The sequence below is a fragment of the Grammomys surdaster genome, unplaced genomic scaffold (genome assembly GCF_004785775.1).
Source record: "Grammomys surdaster isolate TR1022 unplaced genomic scaffold, NIH_TR_1.0 126176, whole genome shotgun sequence".
Lineage (NCBI taxonomy): Eukaryota > Metazoa > Chordata > Mammalia > Rodentia > Muridae > Grammomys > Grammomys surdaster.
In genome coordinates, this window is record NW_021620983.1 from 17,957 (window position 1) to 30,706 (window position 12,750).

The following is a 12,750-nucleotide window of genomic DNA, read 5'->3' on the forward strand; positions in this document are numbered from 1 at the left end:
TCAAACTGGCAGCTGGGCACTACACGTGCTCGGAGCTCCGCAGGACACAACAGCCTCGGCAGAGGCCGCGGAGGAAAAGATTAAGTCCCTTTCTGATAGTCAAAACTGCTATGAGAACTCTGCCAGTCTCCGAGTGTCATCAGTTAATTGCCCTTAGATAGTAACCAGACTTTCTCCTGCTCAGAGCACATTCCAAGGTGGTTATAAAACAATTAACCAAAGGTCACTAAAAGGGAACTCACGATTTATTATAGGTGCTAGGACAGAAGAGAAAATATTGCCTGGGTTTATCTATACAAAACTTCACTAATTTCTTAGTTATAGTTTTAAACCTTCGGTGAACCTGTTGGAGCTAGACAGGTGATGAATGTTTAGCTAGATAATTACTCCTAATGGATATGCATGTAAACATTCTCTGCTGTGAACTTCTATTTCAATTTATGATTTGAATTTTGGTGTGAACTTGTGATGAACTTTGTAACATGTGATCATGTACTCAGAATGAGGTATAAGTACTGAAGACAAAGACAGACGGTGGTTCATTAGGAGCCGTCCGCTCTCCTCCTTTTTTCCTTCCCTGCTTAGAACTTCCCCTCTTAGAATTATTCCTTTGTTAGAATTTTTTCCTTTTTCCAACTTAGGACTTTCCCACTATTCCCCTTAGATAGTTTTCACAGGAAATTTTTTTACACTTAGTAATAAACTATAATAACTTTTTTAAGTGTCTTTTCTTCCTGCGACCTCAAACTAACAGACCTAAGTTAGAGCCTGGCAGAGCCTGCAGAGACAGATCAAAGGCATTGATTAATCCTCTGCTGTCCAGAAACTGCAGTTTCTGGCCTCAGAGGATCAAACAGATAGCAGGTCAGCTACAGTAGCTTAGTAAGTAAACTTTAGTAATGTAGATAAGAAAGATTTTATTAAACAGCAACCCTAAATATCTCGTAAGATATTACCCCGAATCTCGTAAGACCAAGTCTTACCCCTCACCGACGCTCTTCCAATTCCCATCCCCCTCGGCTGCCTCAAGAAGAACCGCGACCTTCTCCCCCACCAAGCCGGGGCTGGCTCCCAGCATGCAACTATAGCAATTTGGTTTTTAGAAATACGTTCAGATCCTTATTTAGATTCTTGAACGTCCTGGTCTGTGAATCTACAAAAATGGCCATTTTGGACTTTTATTGATGATCTAAAATTGATGACCTTACTACCCAATGCTAATGCCAACTACTGTCAGAGCAGGAAAGCTCTCACCTTCCTTCCTCCACATTCCTTTCTGTGCTATGACCACATCAGCTTCAAAGGTGCTCAGTGAACTCAATTCTTACACAGGCCCCTCTTTATTTCTAATTCCCCTAAAAATGTCAGGAAGGTAAGGGGGACACTTTCACTGGTCTCTCTTCCTTCTCACTGACCAGTCCGGGACCAGTCTGGAAGGAGCTGCAGGACTGTCTTCCAGGCACTGAACAGCAGAGGCAGGATTGGGTGTTTAAAGCAAGTCTTAACTATATAGCATGAGACAAGCCTGAGCTACAGAAGATATTGTTCTCAGAAGAAACAAATAACCAAAGCTCTTGAGAAAAAAGAATAAAATTCTTAATGACCCAGAGATATTAGAGAATAGAAACAAATAAAAGATTAAGAAAATGAAATTTAAAAGGTAATACCAACAATTGACTTCTTGAAAAGATAAATCTAATTGAAAAAATGCATAGCTATACCAACTTTAAACAAGAACAGGCCATTCCCTGGTAGATGAAATGGCATTAATAAGATACTGTCTGGGGAAAAGGACTGAAGCCTTGAGGGTCAGCAGAAAGAATGGAAACAGGCAACCTTGGTAGGTAGGAGGTTGGGGGGACCCTCCAGAATGTACCAGAGACCTGGGAGGTGAGAGACTCTCAGGATTCAAAGGGAGGGACCTTAGATGAAATGCCCTACATTGGGGAGAGGGAATTTGTAGAGCCCACCTCCAGCAGACAGACAGGGCATCAAGTGAGGGATGGGTTGCCATGCCACAGTCAAAACTCTGACCCATAATTGGTCCTGTATGAAAGAACTACAGGGATGGAAATGGAGAGGAGCTGGAAGAAAAGGTCTAGCAACAGGCCCAAAGTGGGATCCAGCTCAAGGGAAGGCCCGAAGACCTGACACTATTACTGAGACTATGGAGCGCTCACAAAAAGTGACCTATCATGACTGCCTCCAAAAGACCTAACAAGCAGCTGAAAGAGTCAGATACACCCAACCAATGGACAGAAGCTGCTGACCCCTGTGGTTCAATTAGGGGAAAGCTGAAAGAAGCCGAGGTGGAGGGCGACCCTGTAGGAGGACCAGCAGTCTCAATTAACCTGGACCCCCAAGATCTCTCAGACACAGGACCACCAACCAGGCAGCTGATATGAGGCCCCCAACACATATATAGCAGAGGACTCCGGGTCTGGGTTTAGTCAGAGAAGATGCACCTAGCCCTCCAGAGACTAGAGGCCCCAGGGATTTTAGAGGTCTGGTGGGTGGTGGGTGGTGAGTGGAGAACATCCTCATGTGTGCCAATCTCCCAGCCATGAGCAGGCCCTTGTTTACCACAAGAGACCAGATAATAGGACCTAGGTGGAACTAACCACCTTGGCTGCACATAGATCCTGCTACAGGAACTTGAAAGAAGAACTGCCCCTGGGCTTGCCTTGAGACATCTCCAGCCGTGACCCCTGACCAAGAACGGATTATCCCACCCATCTCTCCTGGCTGAAACTAAGAAGGGTTCGGGCGGGGTCTTCCCCTTTAAATTGAAAGCTTAACATTAAACCATCGAGCCTTGATCAGAGAACTTTGTCTTGGCTTCATCTCTTCTCGCTCTCCGTCCCCCTTTCGTTCCCAGCCCTCTTTTCAGGTGAACCCGTTTGACTCGTGGCCGCAGGCGGCTACACTTATGGAGACAGAGGGGTAGTGAGGAGGTATGTTGGAGGGTGGACCAGGAGGGGAATAAAATCTGGAGTTTAAAATAAATAAATAAATAAATAAATAAATAAATAAGTACTGTCTGACCTTGACCCCCTTGTTCCATGTTAGCTGCTGAGACCAGTAATCTGACACACACAGCTCCAGCCAAAGGCCTGTATGTCAACCCTCTGAGGTGACTTAACTATGTCAACAAAGATTGTATATATCTCCATATGACAATCTCCTAATTGAAAATTCAATAATCATTGGCTCAATACAACCTCCCCAAATTGTACACCTATCGAATTAATACATGCTATGAAATTACAAAATCATCACCCTGCCTGAATAAAGTCCTTCTTCAGGACTCCTGCAGCTGACTCCCTTAAACTTTAGTCTGTGATCTAGCTATTGCTTACCCTGTTTCACCCTGCAGTGTACACAGTAAACTGTTCCTTCTGTTCTGGTCTGAAGGCAGAAACCATGCTCCACATGCCCCCCTTTTTTTTTCTTGAAATGGAGAATTACATGACTCAAATGAGTAATTTTAAAACTCTGTAATGATATATCCCTTTACTTAGGACGTTTAATCAAGGTCATTGCCCTGGGAAGCAGGAGACTAGGATCAAGGGACCCCAAGTCAACATTGTTTGTTTCATGAACACTTTTTTTTTGTTGTTTGGAAAGGCTGAAGATGCAGCTGTTTTAGAATTAAAATGCCTTTCCAGGGAGAAATCACTCCACACACAATTAAAAGATTAATTTTTTAAAAATCTCTTTAATAATAGCTTGCATCCAATTCTGGTTTGTAGTAACATTTTTGAGAATTCTGGAATTTTGGTTTCTTTAAAAAACACAGAAATATTACAAGCATGTGCTTTCATTTTAAACCCCGGTATAGTGATGTGAGGCTGCTTCTAACTGTCTACAGCCGCTAACCATGATTTGCTTCATGCTCTAGCAGAAGCATGGTTTTGTCACCTACAGATTTCTGTGATGGTATGGCATCTGATACTCCAGAAACATTTTGGAGGGTATATGTGAGGACCCCGAGAGATAGGGTGTGTGTGTGTGGGTTATTGGTGTTTTAGGAAGGTTGGTTATGGTTTGTTTGTAGCTGTGGTCAAAGAAGACACAAAAGATAAGAAATTAGATTCAAGGATCTCTTTCTCCTCTATCCTTGTTTCTCTCCTATCTGGTGGGGATGGTGGAAAAAGGGTGGGAGAAGAAGAAATCACAAAATAGCAAAGACCAGCTATATTGGTTAATACTAAAATCAGAAGCCAGCCTAGAACAAATTTTGCATTCCACATATTCTGTCACCCTAAAGTCTTTTTTAGGTTAAGGTCCCAGATTATGTTTTGAACAATTTAAATATGAATTGGAGACTGCAAGTCTAGCCACTTAGAGAGATGGGAGATTTACACAGCAAATATATTCCCAGGATTATTTCTTAAGTACACTAGTGCCCTAAAACAAAATGTAATTCTTCAGTAATAGGATCCTAAGTGGAGGGTCCCAGATGGTGAAAAACACAGGAAAAGGAGAAGATAGAAAGTATAAAAGCTAGGGTGGGGAGGTCTTGAACAAGCTATGTCATATGATAAGTAAGCTTAAGAAGAATACCACCTTGTACAGTCCTTACATGGGGGAAATGGAAGGAAATAGGAGACATGTATCAAGTCAGCAGAAATATATGAAGAAACTATGAAATCTAAGTTAATTGCTTCTGAGATAGAAAGCAAGCATCTAAAACTTAGAACACATTCCAAGAGGTGGTAAAACAGTTAACCAAAGGTCATAAAAAGGGAGCTAATGATTTATTGTAGGTACAAGGACAGAAGATAAAATATTGACTAGGTTTATCTATATAAAACTTCAATGCTAACTTAGTTATGATCTTTAACTCCCCATGAACCTGTAAAACTAGTGACAGATAATGAATGTCTAGTCTTAATGGATACATATGTAAACATTCTCTGTTGTAAACGTCTTGTTCAAGTTATGATTTGAATTTATGTTTGAACTTTTGTAAAAAAAAAAAAAAAGGATGCTTGGGAAAACCATGTGATCTATTTCCCTAGAAAAGGTATAAAAAACTAGGAATGAAGACATTGCAAGGGCATTATTACATCAGAGCAGGAGGAGAGAGCAAGACAGGAAGGACTGCAGAGTAGAGTAACTTAGAAATTAAAAGGAAACTTAGAACTTTTTAGAATTTATTTATTTATTTATTTATTTTGGGGGAGAATAACTTAGAAATAAAGATTAAAATCACTTTTCAAAGTGTCTCTTTTTCTTCCTGCTACTTTAACTAGCAGGTGGAGATAAGGACAAAGGCTACTTTACTTAATCCCCGTTTTAATATGAGGCGCTAAACGTCAGAGACTGCAGTTTCTGGCCTCAGACAGATCAACTACTACTGCAAAGTAACTTAGACTTAAGACAGGTAAATGTCGCATTATTAAAAAGCAACCCTAAATATCTCCCAAGACCAAGTCTTGCCCCCGCTGATGCTCGGCTTAGATCGCAGGAGCTGGCCTCCGACACTATGCATTAGTAAATCTTTCACATCACCAATTCTACTCCTTTACACCACAGCTTAATATTGGGTTGCTACCCAACACATGAGATGCCTTCTACAATCTCCACAGAATTAATTCCAAATGGATCATACATCTTAATGTTAAATACCAAGGGCAGAACTTGTAGAAACTAGGGCTCTCCGAGTTTCTCATCCTGCCAAGGGTGTTTCTACACACAGGTCACTGTTGCAAATTCTCTGAGCAGATACAGCTGCCATAGTCAAGTTATTCAGAGGCTAGCCTTGGGTCCAGCGAGTGGCTAGGACTTCACGGGACCTCACAGGTGGCTGCCGGTTCCCAGCCAGCCCCGGGAAAGATCCAGCACACCAGCTCCCGCTAGGCAGCCCTCCCCCCCCCCCCCCCCGCACTCCCCCCCCTCCCCCGCTCCTCCCGGTTGTTGGCAGTAACCCCGTGCTCACCATGTCGCAACTCTGGAGCTTGCCTGAGAGCACCTCGCAGCACCCAGAAGCAGGGCTCAGAACACATCACTCCAAAACACTCAAGACTGGTCAGCAGCTAAGCCGAACCAGCCGCATGGCACCAGAAAGAGCCCTCCTCCCATTCTGACTGGCAGATCTGCCTAAGGCTCTGATTGGCCAGTGAGTCTTGAGTGACATGAGCACACTCTAACCCTAAGGGATACAGCCTGGTGGTTCCTAGCCCAAACTTCTAGTCCAGAGCCAGACTTTTTCCAACTCTGCAGGGATTTGTATTTCAGTAGGTCTTGTGCAAATTTCTCCAATACCCTACCCGCCTGTCTCCCATCCATCTCCGGGGAAGACCCACCACTCCAGCTCCCACTGCTCAGCCATGTGCTCCTCCCCTTTGTGGGTAGTGACCCTGTGATCGCCAGGTCTCATTCCCCCAGCTCCCCTCACAACACTCAGTAGGCATTTCCCCTTCTTCCTCCTGGAATCAAGGTAGAAAGCATCCATAGCCCATTACTCAACTTTCAGTGGAGTTATTAATCTGTCCCACAAGTAGAAGGGTGCCCAGGATATTAACAACTAAAGAGAGATTTTAGGAAACAAGAGCTTTGTGGCTTCATGCTGGGTTCAGGTAAACTGCAGCTACTTCTCACCTGGTAGATGTGAGACAAGCCTGGGAGAAAAGCAGGAAACAGATGACAAACACTGTGGAGCACTATTATTAGCAGGCACATCTTCCTCAGTGGGAAGTGTCCTTTATATATTATAGGCTGCCACCAGAAGCTGTGGCCTAGATTAAAAGTGGATCTTATCACCTCAAAAGATCTAGATTAAAGAAGGGGTTTCCCACTTCGAAAGCTGTAATTAAGAAAAATCACACACAGTACCCAAACTCTTTCAGTTTTAGTTAATTCCACATGTTCACATACAGGTTTTCCTACTTCTGTGAATGATAAGTTAAACTCTCTCTTGAATCAATGTCAAGGCTGAGATATTTAAGGGTATTCTTAGCTCAAAGTCAGCAGAAATATATGTAAACTATAAAAATGAAATGGAATGTTCACCTAAAAGTAGGTTGCTCAGGAGACGATGCTTCCTGTTGATTATGATGTGTGATCTAACATAAAATTGTCAATGCCACAATTATCACATATAAAAATGAGGATTCAATAGTGGGATAGCCCTAAGCAATGATCCTTGCCTAAACTTTCCATTTCGCTATGTCTTTATAACCTGCCTCCTGAAATTAAAGTGAGAGAACTTGATCAGAACCCCAGACTTGCTCTCATTCTTTGTGTCTCTTGTTCCTTCATTCTTTCTCCCCCTTCCCTAGGGTCTCATCGAATCCCCGAAGGCCTGGGCAACCAAGAATGTCAAACACACAGGGATCTCTTCTCAATGGAGATAAAACACCTGCATTCTATCCAAAAGGCTGAGAGTGGATTTTCTTAATGATCTGGTGACTCTTTTGCTATCTGTAGAGGCAGACTTCACCTACATTTTTCTATGGAGGCAGACCTTCCTAAGAATGATATCCCAGATTCTCTCTTCCCTAGACTGTTACCCATGCTTTGGGGAGATATCACACATGCTTTATGGCCAGCTGACCTCTATACTACTGGTCAGAGACCACATTAAATTCTAGGTCTTTTAGCTATAGCACCTATCCTAATGGTCACATGTACTTTATAAAAGAGTTTCTATTACAAAAGTATAAAAAGAGTTATACTTTAAGCTTTATTGTACACCTGAAACTGGACCAACTGGACTGATTGTTGCCTGGACATCTTCTCCAAAATTGTATTGTGTTGTAAATGTGTTAGCAATGAACTGCTGACTATTAGACTCTTTCAAGTCTGATTCAGATTGATAAAGTCAATATGCAATGGGTTTTCATTCTCATCTCTTAGCGTAGTTTGCTTCTCTGATACCTGTAGGGATACCCTCAACAGAAGTCTGACCTCCAAGTGACGTAGAATGCCTTGGACAGGAAACATTACCAGGAATAGAAAACCTGGGGTGGAAAATACCTCAAACCATACTTCACAAAGGAAGCCTCAACAGATACAAGAAGATTGAAGTAACCCCTTACGTCTTATCATATCACCATAGATTAAACCTGGACTTCAGCAACAACAGAAACAACAGAAAGTCTACAAACTCATGGAAACTGAGGAAATCTCTACTCAATGACCACTGTGTCAAAGAAGAAATTAAAGACATTCTAAATTTCAATTAAAATGAAGGCACAACATGCCCAAATTTATGGGACACAACGAAAAAAGCACTAAGAGTAAAGTTCATAGCACTAAGAGCCTTCATGAATAAATCACACTAGCAACTTAACAGCACATCTGAAAGCTCTAGAACAAAAAGAAGAAAACATACCCAAGACGAGTAGGCAGCAGGAAATAATCAAACTCAGGGCTGAAATCAATAAATTAGAAACAAAGAGAACAATTCAAAGAATCAACAAAACCAAGAGCTGGTTCTTTGAGAAAATCAACAAGATAGATAAACCCTTAGCCAAAACTAACAAAAAGGCATAGTGACAATATCCAAATTAACAAAATCAGAAATGAAAAAGGGGACATAACAAAAGACATTGAGGAAAACCAAAGAATCATTAGGTCTTACTCCAAAAGCCCATACTCCATAAAATTGGAAAATCTAAATGAAATATATGATTTTCTGGGTAGATTCCACTTACCAAAGTTAAATAAAATCATTTAAACAATCAAAATAGTCCTATAATCTCTAAGGAAGTAGAAGTAGTCATTAAAAAATATTCCCCTCCCTAAAGCCCAGAATTAGTGTAGAATTCTACCAGACTTTCAAAGAAAAGCTAACACTAATATTCCTTGAACTATTCCAAAAAATAGAAACAGAAGGAACATTGCCAAACTCATTCTACGAGACCACAGTTACACTGAAACCTAAACCACACAAAGGCCCAACAAAGAAAGAGAATTTCAGACCCTTATGCACATGGATGGAAAAATACTCAATAAAATACTCGCAAATAGAATCAAAGAACACATGAAAAATATCTTCCACAATGATCAAGTAGGCTTCATCCTAAGGATGCAAGGGTGCTTCAATATACAAAAATCCATCAACATAATTCACCATATAAACAAACTGAAAGAAAAACACCACATGATCATATCATTAGATGCTGAAAAAGCCTTTGACAAAATCTAACACTCCTTCTTGTTAAAATTCTTGAAGAGATCAGGGATACAAGGTAGATACCTAAACACAATAAAGGCAATATACATCAAGCCAAATGCCAACATCAAATTAAATGGAGAGAAACTTAAAGCAATTACACTAAAATCAGGAAGAAGACAATCTACTGTATCCATTTCTATTCAATATAGTACTAGATTTAGCTAGAATAATAAGACAATTGAAGGAGATCAAGGGTATACAAATTGGAAAGGAAGAAGTCAACAAAGTATCTCTATTTACAGATGATATGATAGTATACATAAGTCATCCTATAAATTCCACTATAGAACTCCTACTGCTAACAAACACTTTCAGTGAGGTTACTGGATACAAGATTAATTTTAAAAAATCAGTATCTCTTCCATATACAAATGACAAATAAACTGAAAAAAAAATCAGGAAAACAACACCTTTCACAATAGCTTCAATAAAATATTAGAATAACTCTAACAAAGCAACTGAAAGACTTATATGATAAAAATTTCAAGTCTTTGAAGAAAGAAATATAGGAAGATATCAGAAGATAGAAAGATCTCCCATGTTAATGGATCAGTAGGATTAATATAGTATAACCATCCATCCTACCAAAAATAATCTACGTATTAAATGTAATTCCCATCAAAATTCCAATATACCTTGAAAGGGCTGACATCACTCCTTGAAAGGGCAATATATGGAAACACAAAAAAGAATAGCTAAAATAGAATAGCTAAAAAGAAAAAAAAACCCTTGGAAGTATCACTATCTCTTTTTTCAAGTTGAACTATAGAGCTAGAGTAATAAAAAAACAACCATATAGTATTGGCATAAAAAAACAGACATGTTGATCAACTGAATCAAATTGAAGACCTAGACGCAAATCCAAACACATGAGAACATCTGATTCTTAATAAAGACACAAGAAACATACACCAGAAAAACAAAATCATCTTCACCAAACTATGCTGACCAAACTGGATATATGGATATATGATAATAGATCCATATTTATCTCCCTGCACAAAACTCAAGCGCAGGTTGATGAAAGACCCCTACATAAAATCAGATACACTGACCCTGATAGAAGAAAAACTAGAGAATAACCTTAAATTCGTTGGCACATGAAACAACATTCTAAAGAACACCAATAGCACAGGAAATAAGATCAACAATAAACAGAGTCTCATGAAACTGAGAAGCATATATAAGGCAAAGGATAACATCAACTGGACAAAGAGGCAAGCTACAGAACAGCAAAAGATATTTTTACCAACTCCACATCCAACAGAGAACTAATACCCAAAATATAGAAAGAACTCAAGAAACTACATTCAAAAATTCAAATAATCCAATTAAAGATGGGGTACAGATCTAAACAGAGAATTCTCAATAGAGGAATCACAAATGACTGAGAAAGACTTAAAGAAATGTTTAATATCCTTAGCCCACCAGGGAAATGAAAGTCCAAACTATTTTGAGATTCCATTATACCTGTCAGAATGGCTATGAAAATATGGTACATTTTACTCAATGTAATATTATATGGAGCTATAAAAAATGACATCATGAAATTCACAGGAGAATGGATAGAACTAGAAAAAATTATTCTAAGTTAGGTAAACCAGACCCAGAAAGGCAAATATGGCTTGTATTCACTTATAAGTGGATATTAGCAGTTAAGTAAATGATAACCAAACAATCCATAGACCAAGAGAGGTTAGGTAAAGATAAGGGCTCTAATGGAGAAAAGCATGGAAATTCCTGGCAAGGGAAAATAGAATAGATTTTGGGAGTGCACTGGGTGCTAGTAGGGATGGGCATGGGAGGGATCAGATGTGAGGGGAGATTTGATAGAAGGAAAGAGTAGGGGAGAGACAGCTGGAATTTGGGGACATTTCCAAATTGTGTGGAAACTTAGTGCAGTGGAAATTTCCTGGAATCTATGGGAATGATCCTAGTGAGGACTAGTATTGGAGGATCCAGAGTCTGAACTGGCCATCTCTTGTAGCCAGGCAAGACTTCCAGTGGCAAGACTGGGTTGCATTTATTTGTGTTGTTGGTCCAGGGGATCTCATGGAGATCCCCAAACAAGCAAAGCTGATGCTAGGACAGAGGGCTGCTTTATCCAAACTGACAAGAGAGCCCCATTGTTGAGGTCCACATCCACCCAGCTCATTGAACATAGAGAGGTGGAAGGTGCCTTCATTGAGCATATGCAGAGACTTACAGCCAGACATTATGAGGAGAGAGAATCTACATTGAATGTCTCTATTTGATCCTTTCTTTCAGAGCTCTGGGAATTGTGCAGAAGAGAGGCCTAAAAAATTCTTCAGGTCAGAAGGGATGGAGGACAGCAGGAGAACAAAAGCCACTGAATCAACTATGCAGGGCTCATAGAGACTGAAATGTCAAGCATGGGGCCTGCAGTGGTCTGTACTACCAGGTCTTCTGTATATATGTTCTGGCTGTTAGCATTTTTTTTGACACCTAACTGTGGGGGCAGGTATGTCTCTGTCTGCTTTTGGAACACTTTTCTTCATGTTAAGTTGCCTTATCTGCTTCGGTTTGAGGGCTATTGCCTCTACTATCTTTTGTTTTGTCATGTTTGGTTGTTTTCTCTTGGAGCCCTGCCCTTCTGATGGGAGATGAAGGCCCCTCTTCTGCATGATTCTCAGAGCTCTGAGAGAAAAGATCTAATAGACACATGTGAGTAGACATGTATGTTGCATCTCTCCATGAAAAGTCACATAATACAATTGTTACCTAAACAGGGACACGATAAAACCAAAGATGAGTTGGGGAGGGTCAGGGTGACTATGGTAACATGGCACACAACTGAGACTGAGAAGCCTGAAAGAAAAACATCTGAAAAGGAAATTCTGATATAATTGTCCTTTCCTGGATGATGTATTGGTGTACCTCTGTACTATCACTCCAGACAGGAAGCCCACAACAGAGCAAAGTATCAATAACACCAAAGTCTAGTTTGATAAATCAATGAGTTTTATTGAGATTACTTACAGGAATTTTGGTGAAATAAGAGAAGAAATAACTCTAAAATAACTGCATCACCAAAACAACCCAAGCATGGATGACAACTCATAAGGCTGGGGACTTGAAGCACACTGCACAGACTGCAGGGAGCTCAACAGAAATGAGTCAGTTGATCTAAACCTCTTTCAGGCAGCTCACCTGTTTCCCTCTTTCTCTAAGTAGCTGGTCTGGTCTCAGAATCTTTTTTTCTAAACTTTGTTCTGCTCATCTGGGAGGGATCCTCATTTTTTATCATTTACTATGGCAAGGAGGAACTTAATGAATATGGTCAGTTTTTCAGACTTCCTGAAACTATTTTGAGTTGTTTACCTTCCTGTTTTAAGGAGTTTTCTGCAGAATTAAATGTTTTAATCTTGGAGGAAACAGATATGTGTACTAGATATTAACTTAAAAACCTAAGATATAGCAAAGAACCACTAAAAAGCTTCACATCCCATAGATGATATATGGTATATGATATATACATATGTACGTGTGTGTATAAGAGAGAGAGAGAGAGAGAGAGAGAGAGAGAGAGAGAGAGAGAGAGA